Source organism: Caretta caretta, chromosome 19, assembly GCF_965140235.1.
Source record: "Caretta caretta isolate rCarCar2 chromosome 19, rCarCar1.hap1, whole genome shotgun sequence".
Lineage (NCBI taxonomy): Eukaryota > Metazoa > Chordata > Testudines > Cheloniidae > Caretta > Caretta caretta.
Genome location: NC_134224.1, coordinates 11,012,634 through 11,025,917, shown reverse-complemented (window position 1 = coordinate 11,025,917; position 13,284 = coordinate 11,012,634). Strand labels below are relative to the sequence as shown.

At 60.5% G+C, this 13,284-nt stretch overlaps 1 protein-coding gene across 6 annotated transcripts in view; it reads left to right on the top strand.

Annotated features, from left to right (window-relative positions):
- AHDC1 (AT-hook DNA binding motif containing 1) overlaps window positions 1-13,284 on the top strand; it is a 114,478-nt gene that overhangs the window by 70,896 nt on the left and 30,298 nt on the right. The window lies entirely within an intron of this gene.

Genomic DNA, 13,284 nt, shown 5'->3' with positions numbered 1-13,284 from the left:
CAGGCTCTGAGGGGCATCACCTGTTGCTGGCAGACCCTGCGACTCAGGGCACAGTGGGATGGGGAGGTCTGCAGGGGGAGGTAGGAGAGGGTTAGCTGGCCATGGGTGCATGCAGGTGGCTCCTGTCCCCCAAAGGCTGAGCCAAGGATAGCCACCCCAGATGGCCCTGCCTAAGACTGAGCTAGGAGGGCAGCTAGGAATTGGTGCCTGGAGTTGCTTAGGAGAACTGTTCCTCTCCCACCTCCCATCTCCTGTGGCCTGAATAGAACAGGCAGCCATGGGAAAAGTCACGTGCCTTTTAACTGGCAAGAACCTGGCTGACTCACCTTGTTGTATGGTGCATGACACGGTCCGAGTTCACCTGGGGTGTCCGACACTGCTCCCTGCTTTGGAGTCCCACCCCCCCAACCTAGCCCCATTGATGCACCGAGCTTTGCCAGCGTTAGCCCCATTTTGCATGGGGGAAACTGAGGCACAGAGCAATGAGTGACATGCACAGGTCGCCTGGCGGGTCAGTGGCAGAGCTGGCAGTAATACCCAGGGGGCCCCTCTAACCACTAGACAGGGCTGTCTGCCTTGGTGGGTGCTCTCCACCTCGCCCGTGGGCGGGTCCTCTGGCCGCGAGCCGGCTTGTGGCCTGGTTTCTGGGCTGGGGCAGGTGGCGGTGGCCTGGCGCAGCGACCCCGGCAGCGGCCTGGGAAGGGTTAATGGCGAGTTTGCTGCTCCTGCAGACAATTAGTGCCATCTCGCTGACAACACCACAGTGAGCTTCCAGCCTCCTCCACCTCCCTCTTCCCGGCCATTTCAGCTGTTTATTCTGAGCCTTCACAATTGGGATTCTGACTGGAGGAGTTGGCTCCCCTCGCTGCCCTCTGACCCGCTGTTGCTGTGGAAACTGGAGCCAATGTAGGACTCTGATGGCAGGATTACTGAGCCTGAATTCACAATCTCTAAACTCCCTTGAACATATAGAGAGCCGCCCCCCCACCCCTGGTTCCCATGGAATCCAGCTCCCGTCCCATTCGGAGTCGGGGCGCTGAGTCATGTGCCCCGTCCCCAGCAGCCCTCAGGCCAAACCCTGCCCTAAGGGGGTTACACTCCCCATGCCAAGGGAGGGAGCATGGGCCTGGCAGCCAGAACTCCTGGGTTCAGCTCCCAGCTCTGGGAAGGCCCAACACCTAGTGGTTAGAGCCAGGGACTGCGGCTCCAGACTCCCGGGTTCTCAGATCAGTGTGGGGGTGTTTTTGTGGGGCTAGAACAAGAGACTGGGGGTCAGGACTCCTGGGTTCTATTCTCAGCTCTGCCCCTGCATTGCCTCGGTCAAGTCTTTGCCCCTGCCTATGCCTCAGTTTCTCCAGCTGTAAAATGGGGCTAAGTGCCCTTTAACCATCTCACAGGAGCGGTGTGACCTTTCAGAGCTTGAGCTTCCCATGCGAGCCAATGACAAAACCTCCAGTGATGGCCAAGGGCTCAGCTCGCTGGTGTTCGCTGAAGCTCAGGGTGATTCTTGCGTGGGATCCTGTCTTGGGCCCGTCGCTGGAAGACCTGAGTGCCCAAGATGCCAGCCGACAGGCTGTACTGCAGGCTTTTTGGGCTCGCTGGCTCTGGGGGAATCATAAAACCTCCTGCCCTGTAATAACAAGCATCTTCCTTTCCTCTGCAAGCTCTCCAGGCCCTCTTCCTACTTCCCCTAGGCAGCCTGCCTCCCATGGAGCCCTGCTCCCATTTGTGTGGCTATATCAATCCCTAGGGGTAAATCCCTGGGTCTTGTAACTTTTCTCCTTGCCCCTGTGGCCTCAGTTCTTGCTCCCAGACTCGGGGCTCCTGACAGCTTCTTGCTGGCTGCCTTCCCCCTTCACTCCCAAATCTCATGCGGTGGGGAAGGCCACTGCTAAATAAAGCGGGAGTGAGCGGAGGGGAGAGCTCGGAATCTGGGCAAGGCTGTGAATTGCCTGGAGAGAGCCCGAGAGGTAGAACCGATAAATCCCCTAGCCTTTGATTAGAGCCACACAGCTTCCCCCTTGCCTCCCTTTCCCCTTCCCCTGCGCTGGGCGTGCTCCCTCTGCCCAGCTCAGTAGCCCGACAGCCCCGCTCAAGCCCGTGGAGATGCACCAGCTCCCCCCAGCCAGACCCTTTCTGCCTTAACGCGCACAACCCCCTGGAAGCCGGTGGGGTTTGGATGGTAGGAGGGCTGCAGGATCAGGCCCTTGCGTACGCAGTGGGGAGACCCACTCCGGTGCCTAGGAGCAAAGCTCGCTGTTTTTTCTTGTGCTGCCTGCTCGTTTCCCCCGAGCAGCCAGCTGGGGGCGCAGCACTCGTGAGGACCCCAATGCTGCATCCCCCACCCATCTCACCCCCGTCTGTTTGGTGCATTGCACACACAGATGGGTGCATGGAGGACCCAGGGAGAGTGGCCAGCCCCGAGGGGCAGTAGAGGCCAGTCCACTGCCAGGTCCTGGCTCTGCCCTGGGAGCCATTGCTCTGTTCCCCCTCCCCCCCGCAGGGCTCCTGCCCTCTGGCCTTTCCTGAGCCGGCTGCTGCTGGAGAAACCAGACCCCTTTCCCACACTCTGCTCCCAGCCAACTGCCCCCAGCTGAAACCTGAGCCAAAAGCATCTGCAAGCCTCATGCCCCAGCTGACATTCCAGTTGTGAACAGAGCCCTCTCCCCCCTCACCCACTCACCCCCCCCATCACTCCTCTCATCTGCTCCCTCCTTTCCTCTCTTGCACTTTGCTCACCCCCCCACCTGCTCTCCATGGATTTTCTTCAGGGCTGCGAGCCTGATTTCGCTTCTGATTTCTCCTTTCCCTCCTGCAGCTGCCTTAAGCCTATCTGGACCTCATCCACCCTTCTGCTCCCTGTTCTGTCCAGTGCAGCATCCCAGAGATTGAGCGGGAGGGGGGCACCTAAGCCCTTGAAGTCTTTTGAAAACAGGGAGCCCTGTCCCCCATTTTAAAGGTCGTCCCCTCTTGCTTATCTGGGGGGTGGGGGGAGGGAGAGACCTGGTTTGGCTGTGCCACTGGCTGGGTTGGTGGCTGAGTGTCAGGCTTCACGCTCCGGGCCACGCAGGGAACCCGGAGCTGCGTTAGTCATGATCAATTAGTGCTGCTCGCTGCCCCGCAGTTCTCTGCATCCCTGCCTTGTGCTGCTCTGGGCGGGCCCCTTGCAGTACCGATCGCACCCTGCAGGCAACTGTCCTGCCGGTGCATGGTGCCCCCCAAGCCCCTTCTGAGCCAGGGCACAAGCAGGGACGGGCAGGGTGCCCTCCGTTGCAGCACCGTAGTGTGTTGGCATCCTCCAGCATGGTGTCCCGGGCTGCAGCGGGCGCTGGGGACTCAGGAGAGCTGTTGGGAAAATTGGGGAAAAGGCTGTTTTTGGTGCCTCGTTTCCCGACCAGCTTTAGTAAATGCACTTTGTCTGTGCTAGATGCTGCATGCCCCGGTGCAAACTCCCCAATCTGCGTCCAGACCCTCATTCTGCAGGATACCACAGCAAAGGTCCCCAGATCTGCCCGCGAACACGCTGGTTCCCTGCAGCCGCCTGCTCTGGGCTGCCCTGCCAGCCAGTCTCTTGTGCATCGGGCTGCAACCAGCTCAGTCTGCACGACAGCCAATTTTGCTGCATTATCCTGCAAGGGTAGGACGCTGGACTGCAACCAGGTATCTCATTGCCAGACAAAGCCCCGGAGCCCGGTTCTCCTCTTCCCCCGGTGGAAATCCAGGGGACTGGTGCTGAAGTCAGCGGAGATCAGAATCAGGCCCCTGGGCTTTGGAAGGTGCTGTGAGCAGCACAAGGTGGAGGGAGGAGCCTGCCCACTGAACAGTGGGTTGAGTCAGGGTTTGCAGGAGCCTGCCCCTGCTGACATGCATGGAGATCTAAGCTCCTTGCCCCTCCCTGTCACATGCCATTCAGTGGGCTGGCTTCCCCTGGGCATAAGCAGGCACAGCTGAACCAGGGCTAGGGTGACCAGACAGCAAATGTGAAAAATCGGGACGGGGGTGGGGGGGTAATTGGAGCGTATATAAGAAAAAGACCCAAATATCGGGACTGTCCCTATAAAATCGGGACATCTGGTCACCCTAACCAGGGCGAACAAAGCTGGCTGCAGTGGCCTTGTGCATGCTTACAGCAGGGCTGAATTTGGCCCCGGCTGTATTTCCTGGGTGGGGGGGAGGTTCCTCGAGACTCATCAAGGGACTTGCCCCAGGTGCAGTGACCTCCCACCTCAGCCCCCCAAAATACACAGCCCACCCCCCGCTGTGCCCTGGGGAAGCGTCGCTCTGGTTGCTGGGGCAGCGGGAGATTTGTGAATGGTGCTTCAGGCCCTAAAAGGGAGCTTGCATGCCACAGCCATCAAATCCAGCAGAGCTACAACTGCCCTCCCCAGGCCGGGCACTTAGCTACGCTGCCTGGCGCTGTGGGCATTTCCCCTGGGGCCTGGAGCCTCAAGGGCTTCCACCACTTTGTATCAGAAAAAGCAGGAGCCCTCCCCAGGACACCAGCCCCATCCTCTCCCTCCCCTCCGTTGCTCTGCCCTGCCCCAGGGGCGGGCGTACCTGGAGGGGCGGGCTGGCTGCACTCTGCTCTTCGGCAGACCCTTTTTTCCTCCACAGCTGTACCTGTTCCCAGATGTGTCTGCCCCTTCCCATTCTCTTTGGTCCCTTCCTCTCTTTGCATAGTCATGGTTCAAGGTCCTCCTTGTCCCCACCCCCGCCTGGGGGGTGTGGAGAGCAGTTTGCAGTTCCCACTTCTTGAAGACGCAGCGGCATTGCAGAAAGCAGAGACACGTTCAGTTGGCCAGCGCCGTACAGCCAGCCGGGTCCATCTCCGCCATCACGGCACCCAGCCAGGCAGGACTCCGGCACTTTGGTGTCCTTTGCACCATGGACTGGGGAGATCTGGACACGTCCTCTCCGGGGAGGGGGGAATAGTCCGTGAGGATGGATCTCAGTTTGCCTGCGCCTCTGTCTGTAGCGTCGCTGAGGGTAAAGGCGGTTGAACGGCGTTTGCCCACTTCCCATTTGGGGAATATGGAGTTTACCCACTTCTCGCCCTTGGTGTCCACCATTGCCACTGGCCTGCAACACCCAAAAGCTTAGTTTACCCACTTCTTTTACCACCACCTCCTCGATAGAAGACCTCAGTCCCCTTCTCCACCTCCCCTGCCCCTCTGGCACTTGGCCTGCGGTAGCCCTGCTCTGAGCAGCTCTGTCCCAAGGGCTCGGCATGGCAGGTCTGCGTGGGCTTCCCCGCCGAGAAGGAGCTGCATGCGCAGGCCCCTGATGTCGGAATTCTCCGTGGCACGCGCAGGGCGCCTGGGGGTGCAGAAGGGCGTGTGCCCAGCGGCCATCAGGAGGACAGAAAATGCTGCCTTTTGAGCATTTGCTAAGAGGCGCTGCTGGTGCCTGGACTCTGCTTCCTTTGGGAATGGATTGTTACTCCTCTCCCAGGCCTAGGTCTTCAACTTGGGGTTTCCCCACCTGAGACCCAGCCTGTTAATGTGCGTGTGTGACGAAGTGGGACTGTTCTTAATGTTTCCTCTGAATAGTGTGGGGGTGCCTCGATGTGACGAAGTGGGACTGTTCTTAATGTTTCCTCTGAATAGTGTGGGGGTGCCTCAGTTTCCCCTAGGCAGTTCTTAAGTATCTAGGGGGTGGAGTAAGGGTGTCTGATCATTGCAGAGCCCTAGAGGGCAGGTGTGTGCAGGAGTCTGGACACAGAGAATGGCCGACACCCTGTTTCCTGGTAACTGATGGCCTGGGCCCTTCCCCCCCTGCAAGGTGAGAGCTGAAGGGTTGGAGAACAAAGGAATCAGGTGACCACCTGGCCCGGGAAAGGAACAAAGCCCAGAGGAGGAGGGGCTGGAGGGGGTTTTCAGTTTGGGGCTGGCTGGGACATGGAGTGAAGTGCAGACGTGGTTGTCTGGCTCACTGCCCCCCAAAATGGACCCAGCTGAGGGGTCCCGTTCTCTGCACCTGCAAGCTCTGTGTTAGACCATGTTCCTGTCGTCTAATAAACCTTCTGTTTTACTGGCTGGCTGAGAGTCACGTCTGACTGCGGAGTTGGGGGGCAGGACCCTCTGGCTTCCCCAAGAGCCCCGCCTGAGCGGACTCGCTGTGGGAAGCGCACGGAGGGGCAGAGGATGCTGAATGCTCCGAGGTCAGACCCAGGAAGGTGGAAGCTGTGTGAGCTGCGTGTCCTGAAGACAGGCTGCTCACAGAAAGGCGACTGCCCCAGAGTCCTGACTGGCTTCATGGGGAGCAGTTCCAGAGCATCGCCGAGGGACTCCGTGACAACTGGTGGCAGCGGTGGGATGTACTGCACCCCGTGGATGGTGCTTCCTGCAGTAAGTGACTGGGGAGCAGTAACACGAAGGGGGATTGCCAAGGACCAGGCCTGCTGAAGGCTCAGAGAGGAGCGGTTTCGGGGGGCGGTTAACCCCTGGGAGTGTGTGACCAGCGAGAAGGACTGTGCAGTAACAGGGTTCCCCTGGGGATTGCAGCGAGCAGTCCAAGGGGCGGAGGAGTCTGCAGCTCGACCCTGGCAAAGAGGTGGTGACCTCGAGAAGGGCTGGCACACTAGGGGTTCTCCCTGGAAACCGTGGGGAGCTGAGAACACACGGGCCTGTGAGTCCACAACAACTTGGGAGGAGCGGAGTGATGGCCTGTCACCGTCTCCTTAAGAAGGACATTGTAACCCTGTGCAAAAAGAGAGGGTTGAGCGTTGGAAAGTTCACCAAAGCAGAGTTAATCGTGCAGCTGGAGGAGGATGACTGCTCTAAGGAACAGATTCCTGACCCCAACTGGGGCTATAGCAGGATCTGGGAGCAGCTGAAGCGGGAGCCAGGCATCCCCAAGACTCCTGTCCCCGACCAGACGAGGGTCTTCACGATCGGGTTCCCCATCGGGGGATCGAGACGGACGGGATTGGAGCTGAGTCTGAGAGAGCAAGAGGACCCTGGGAGACAGCGAGAGCCCGAGAAAGAGCTGCAGAAGCAGCAGCAGCATGAACTGGCGGTGGGGGAGCGGAGAGGCCTAGGGGACCTCCCCGGGGTGAGTGGGGATAGATCCCGGGGGGCCAGTTCCGCAGGGAACCTCGAGACTAAATTGCTGCCCCTGGTTAAGGAGGGGGGGTGTGTGGATGCCCACCTCACTGCCTTTGAGCAGGCTGGCGATTTGAACCAAGGGGACCCTGCGGAAAAGCCCCGGTGTCTAGTTCCCTTGCTGGGTCCCAAGGCCATAGACTCCGTCAGCCAGATGGTTGGGGATGTGGACAGGCTCCCACTCCTGACCCCAACCTATATGTCTGTGTGGAGTTTCCTGGGGCCAGCCCCCCCCGGACCTCCAGTGGGAGCAGAAGGTGATGGTCAATGGGGAGACATTCTTGGGGTGGCCAAAGGGCATGGGCTGCATAAACCTTCCCACATGCGGCCTGCGAGTGCTATCGACCACCCCTGACCTAAGGGAGGGCGTGAAACTGGAAGGGCCTGGTGTAACTCCTACCAAGGAATGGGAGAGATGCTGGGGCATCCATGGGAACGTTGGTGGCTTCGAACTTCCCCAGGTCACCGGCTAAAGTGACCCCGCTCAGTTCGATCTCGAAGCGGGGAGAGATGTGACGAAGTGGGACTGTTCTTAATGTTTCCTCTGAATAGTGTGGGGGTGCCTCAGTTTCCCCTAGGCAGTTCTTAAGTATCTAGGGGGTGGAGTAAGGGTGTCTGATCATTGCAGAGCCCTAGAGGGCAGGTGTGTGCAGGAGTCTGGACACAGAGAATGGCCGACACCCTGTTTCCTGGTAACTGATGGCCTGGGCCCTTCCCCCCCTGCAAGGTGAGAGCTGAAGGGTTGGAGAACAAAGGAATCAGGTGACCACCTGGCCCGGGAAAGGAACAAAGCCCAGAGGAGGAGGGGCTGGAGGGGGTTTTCAGTTTGGGGCTGGCTGGGACATGGAGTGAAGTGCAGACGTGGTTGTCTGGCTCACTGCCCCCCAAAATGGACCCAGCTGAGGGGTCCCGTTCTCTGCACCTGCAAGCTCTGTGTTAGACCATGTTCCTGTCGTCTAATAAACCTTCTGTTTTACTGGCTGGCTGAGAGTCACGTCTGACTGCGGAGTTGGGGGGCAGGACCCTCTGGCTTCCCCAAGAGCCCCGCCTGAGCGGACTCGCTGTGGGAAGCGCACGGAGGGGCAGAGGATGCTGAATGCTCCGAGGTCAGACCCAGGAAGGTGGAAGCTGTGTGAGCTGCGTGTCCTGAAGACAGGCTGCTCACAGAAAGGCGACTGCCCCAGAGTCCTGACTGGCTTCATGGGGAGCAGTTCCAGAGCATCGCCCAGGGACTCCGTGACAGCGTGAAGTGCTCTGAGGCACTTGGAGGAAAGCCCTAGAGAACGGCAAAGCCTTCACTCTTCTGCAGCTGTGGGATTGCCAGCGTCATGACAAATCCCAGCAGGAGGTAGCCTCCCGGCAGGTCAAGCCCTGCCCAGTGCTCCGGCTGGATATTCAGTTTATGCCCAGCCCTGATGATCTTGTCGCGCCACCAAAGCCTTTGGTAACGGCTCGATTGCTGGCTCTGTAGCCTCCCATTCATTGGTAAACATGCTTCTGAATTCATTGGTCTTCCATCTGAATAACATGGCCATACCAAGAAAGCTGCTGAAACCAAACCAGCACAGGGGCATGGACTCCCCCAAAGCGGCTATGGCTGGGGTTGGCCCCTGGTGCCCTGATTTTGCCATCACAGGTGCAACATGGCTGGTTTTGTCACTGGGCATTTATTAGGAGTGGTATTATTTTGTCTCTTGGTGGAGCTCTCCAGCGCCACCGGAACCCATCGGCAGAGAGTGAGCCAGCCTTCAAAAGGAAGCCACTCCGTCAACGCCCCTCAGCAGCTGCGTTCTCCTCAATTAGAAGAGGTAATGGAGCAATTTATGGGCATCTCCAAAGTGATGCCTGAGTGACAGGCTGCATATGATCAGCGCCGGGGCTCTGCCAGCAACTTGTGTTTTTCCGATTTGAATGGAAAGCTCCCTGGCAAAAATAATAACAAATCCCCCAGTGCGGCAGGCACAGGCTGGGAAGCCGGCCCCTCGCCCCAGCTCCATCATCAGCTGGGTGCCTCTGTTCCTTGCACTTGGGCTGGGACGGGTAGCCTGGGACAGGTTCCCACGTTCCAGTTCAGGTTTATTCCTGGAGCTGGCAATGCCATGGCTGGGGTGGGGTTGGAGGAGAGCTCCTTGCAGCACCCAACTGTGCCCCCTCTGGCCACGTAAGGAACAGCATTCGCTCCAGCCCAACTCTGGGGCCGGAAGGATGGCGACTGCAGTGCAGAGACAGGGCGGGGCTGTTAAATGGAGAAGATCCTTCCGCAAGTGCGAGAGATGAAGGGCCTCACTGATGGGTCTGGTTTGGGGAGGAGGGCTGGGAATCAGGACTCCTGGGTTCCACTTCTGGCCCTGCCACTTGCGTGCTGTGGGATCTTGGGCAAGTCGCGTAATCTTGCCGAGCCTCACTGGTAAAACAGGTCTGATTATATGTACGTGCCTCGCAGGTGTGCATGAGGGATCCCTCATTAGTGTGGGGAAAGTGCTCTGAGATCCCGGGGCACAAGGCTCTGTACAAGTACAAAGTGGTGGTGCTCTCCCCTCCGCGCCGTTCGTCCTTGGTGCCAGGTGTACAACGCTCGGGGGGTCTGGGGGGGGGTTAGGGGACAAGGAGAGTGGGGCAGGAAGGATTCCAGAAAGTAGTGGGTTTGGGGGTGTTTGGCAGGGGAGGACGGGGGGCTGGGTGCTGTGGGGAGCATGACTGAAGGAACAGAGGGAAGGGGGGAGCAGAGCAGGGAGGGCAGAGGGTGGGGACCTGAGCGGGGAGAGGGTCTTGCGGGTGAGGAGCTTGGACGTGGTGCAGTGAGAGATGGGGGATTCGGGGGGAGCGGCGGGTGGCCTTCAAGGCAGCGTCCGGGCTGTACCCGGGAGGTGGGAAGGCTGGAGAGGTGGAAGCTAGAGGTGCAGTACTCCGGGGGGGGGTTGGGACAGTGCTGCATGGGGGGGCGCAGTCCCACGGGATCAACCCCGTCAACCAGGGGAGTAGACACAGCTTCCCGCCACCGATGCTCCCACTGCCCCCCTCAGTTCTCCTCCCACTGGACACAACGGCAACCCCCTGCTGGGGACTGAACCAGGAGCTGCTGGGCCCCCACTGCCCTGCCTCTCACACCCCAGGGCAGTGCACGGCTCTGATCCAGCAGCCTCCACACCCCCACTCTGGTGAGGTGTAAATGCCGGCGTGAGGGGTGGGGCTGGGGGACCCAGGACGGCTCTCCCAGCTCAGTGTCCCACAGGGGCAGCATTGGCCTGGGCTTGGGGGGAGCTCCAGGGAGCATCTCCTGTTCCTGTGGCCTGCTCCTGGGGATGGGACCGGGTGCCGTGGCTCACCGGCCTGGGTCTCTCTCGCTGCAAATGGCAGATGGGGAGCTCTAGCTTGTGTGTGTTTGCTTCACATGCCTGACTGGCGTACTCTCTTAGGCGTTATGCTGTCCCTGGGTGTTCACCTCTCTTCCCGCCCCCTCCCAGCCGCCGGGATCTGTGCAGCAACATGCTTCCTTTGGCAGCCTCTCCACAGGCCCCTCTCGATCCCCGTCGGCCCTTCCGAGCCTCCTGCCCCGACGTCTGGGTCTCCTGGGAAACCGGCTCCTCGGCCAGGCGTTTCCGCTCAACGAATGCGCGCCCCCCCGAAAGCCCACCAGCAGGGTCGTAAATCCTGCCGGGGAATTCTGCCCTTCTTGTCTAGCTGGTTTCTAAAATTGGCCGAGGGAGGGACCTGTGTCCTCCCCCACCCCTTTATCTGCCCTCCTCCCCACCCCGCCCGGTTTGCTGGTGAGTCACCAGCACGGCCAGTGAAGTGCACAGGGGCTGGGCGGATTGAAACCCAGCCTGGGGTCGTCGCGCTCACGCTGGCCTAAAATAAGGACAGCGTGCAGGGGTGGGTCACCTGGCGAGGGAGAAGGCGAGGGCAGGTTCCTGCCTGGGCACCACCAGCCCACAGACTCAGTGCCGTGGGCTAGGAGGGCAGATGGTGGCATTGGTAGCTGGGGACGTGAACCGCCCGGCTTGCACACCTGAGCCAGCCTCAGGAAACAGGGGCCTAGTGATTCCTCTGCCTCTCTCGCTCCCCCGCCGCTGCTTTCCTGCTCTGTCCATCACGCCCTCCGCTGCCCCCCCTGCAGCTCCCTGGCTCTCTCCTGCCCTTGGGGCTAAAAGCCAAGATGGGCGCGCAGGTGACTGGAGCCTGTGTGGGGCGCTGCACGCCGGCCTGTGTGGCAGAGACACACAGCGGGATCGCTCTGCCTCCCCCGGGTCTGTGTATTTCCACCTTCCTGCCCCTCTCCCCCTGGCACTGGGGAGCACCGCCTCTGGAGCTCTAGACCTTGGGACGGGCATGGTTCCAGCTGGCGCCTTCCAAATGTTACTGGCCTCCCAGCATCCAGCCTGCCTGGCGTTAACCCTCCATGTGCCATAGGGAGGAGGCAGATGAGCCCATGCAGACTCCCCAAGGGGAGGTTTGAGCCTGTCCACCTGCCAACCTCCACCCCCCACCCCCAACACACACACACCCCAGCTTGGCTTCCATAGCCAGCCTGAGATGGGAAAAGAGCCCCCTCCCTGTGCAAAAAAGGCCAGATAGTGCCATGAGCCAGCGTGGGGCGGGTACTGGGTGGGGCGGGCGCTGGGCAGGGATACAGCCTTGCGGTCTGTCTCTAGGGGGGGACATTCTGCAGACACTTGGGGGCAGGATGGTAGCCACCATCCCGCCCCGCGGGGGCAGTGGGGGGCGCGAGGCCCAGGCGTGGAGTGTGGGTGACTGGGCAGGTCGGGCCTGAGGTGGGAAACAACCACACCAGGGACAATAAGGCTGAGAGCAGAGGCAGGCGTCGGCACGGCCCCTCTCCAGGCTGGCCGCTCAGCCATGCAAGGCATGCTGGGCCAGGAAGCTGCTGGAGGAGAGGAGCACCGTCTCCAGCTCAGCGGGGCGGGGGAACAAAGCTGGCACTGAGGAAGGCAGCTAAATTTAGCCCCTTTCCCTGCTAGCTCTCTCTGAACTGCAGCTCTCTGTTCCAGCCGGCCGAGGTGCCATGGCTTCGGCAGTCCATCTGTCGGCCGATTTCTCAAGCCCCACCTCCCCTGCCCCCTCCGCCGAACCCCCTTCCCTGAGCAACTTTGAGGAAGGGGAAGGGGTGGGGAGAGAAGGGGCTGGAGGGAGGCAGCTCCATCCCAGCCAGGTAGGAAACAAGGGTCCAAACCCTGCCCTGCTCCCCTGGATCCAGGGGCGGTGAGGCAGGGAAGAGTCTGGCCTTTAAGGGTAGAATCACACATCACCCCCCCCCCACAAGTGGCGGCTGCGTCGTTGAGCCCGCACATGGGGGGGGCAGGCTAGTTTATTGCCTGGCAGCCCCTGCCCAGACCGACTGGCTCCGGTGGGAAAAGTCCCCTTTCAGGAGGCACCAGCAAAGTCCCCTGGGCTGACTGGTACCAAGCGGGCCGAGCATCAAAGGCCCTGTCTGCTCCAGGTGGGACGGAGCCGAAAGAAGCCACTGGCTGGGCCTCTTGGACAGCTGTCAGCGGCCCCCTTGACAGCTGCACAAGCACTGGGGCGCCCCGGGAGGAGGTCTCTGTCTGTCCGTCCGTCCGGTCTGCCTGCAGCAGCAACATCTCTCATGGTTTCCACCCAGCATGGATGGGGAGATAGACATGTTGAGCTGCTCCCGGGTCAGACGGGCTCCCTAATCATAGAATCATAGACTATCAGGGTTGGAAGGGACCTCAGGAGGTCATCTCGTCCAACCCCCTGCTCAAAGCAGGACCAATCCCCAATTTTTGCCCCAGATCCCTAAATGGCCCCCTCAAGGATTGAACTCACAACCCTGGGTTTAGCAGGCCAAGGCTCAAACCACTGAGCTATCCCTCCCCCCAAATCCTTTCCCACTGGGCAGTGCTTGGGGCTTGGAGGTCGCCTGAAAGCCCGTGCTCCCAGAATGCAGTGGTATGAGCCGCGCTGGTGAGGTGCATGGTCGGGGAGGAGGCCGGGCGGTTCTCTTAGGGTCGCCATGTAAAGGCCATGCTGAGCCAGGGGAGGGCGGGGGCGAGGAAACCAGCTCTCTGGTGCCATTGGTGCCCCTGCGGTGGCTTCCTCTCTTAGCGGAGCTGCCCCCGAAGGGAGCACACCTCTAGCAGCACTGGGAGAGCAGACTTCGCAGAGTTAGGCAGCAGGGTGGGCTGCACCTGTGTGCCTA